Below are 438 nucleotides of genomic sequence, written 5' to 3' on the forward strand. Positions count from 1 at the left end.
CTGCTGCTGTGGAATGCAACAAGTGCATCTGTGATTGGTCTCATGTGGTTGTTTCTGATTAATGGCCAATCACAGCTCAGCTGGCTTGGACTCTCAGCCTGACCCACAAACCTTTGTTATCATTCTTTTCTATTCTTAGCCAGCCTTCTGATAAAATGCTTTTTTCTATTCTTTTAATAGAGTTTTTTAATGTAATATAAATCATAAAATAATAAATCAGCCTTCTGAAACATGGAGTGAGATCTACGTCTCTTCCCTCAACACAAGACCCCTGTGAACACAGTCACATATGATCAAGAAATGTCATAAATGAATTCTCTTCCAGTGAAAAGGGAAGAGTGAAAAGTGAAAAGCCCACAGGGAATCATTGTCCCAGGACCAAGGGAGAGCATTCACCACTCAAATGGGAAGAACAAAAATTTACACGCACAACTGACA

This window comes from Zonotrichia albicollis, chromosome 26 (assembly GCF_047830755.1).
Source record: "Zonotrichia albicollis isolate bZonAlb1 chromosome 26, bZonAlb1.hap1, whole genome shotgun sequence".
NCBI lineage: Eukaryota > Metazoa > Chordata > Aves > Passeriformes > Passerellidae > Zonotrichia > Zonotrichia albicollis.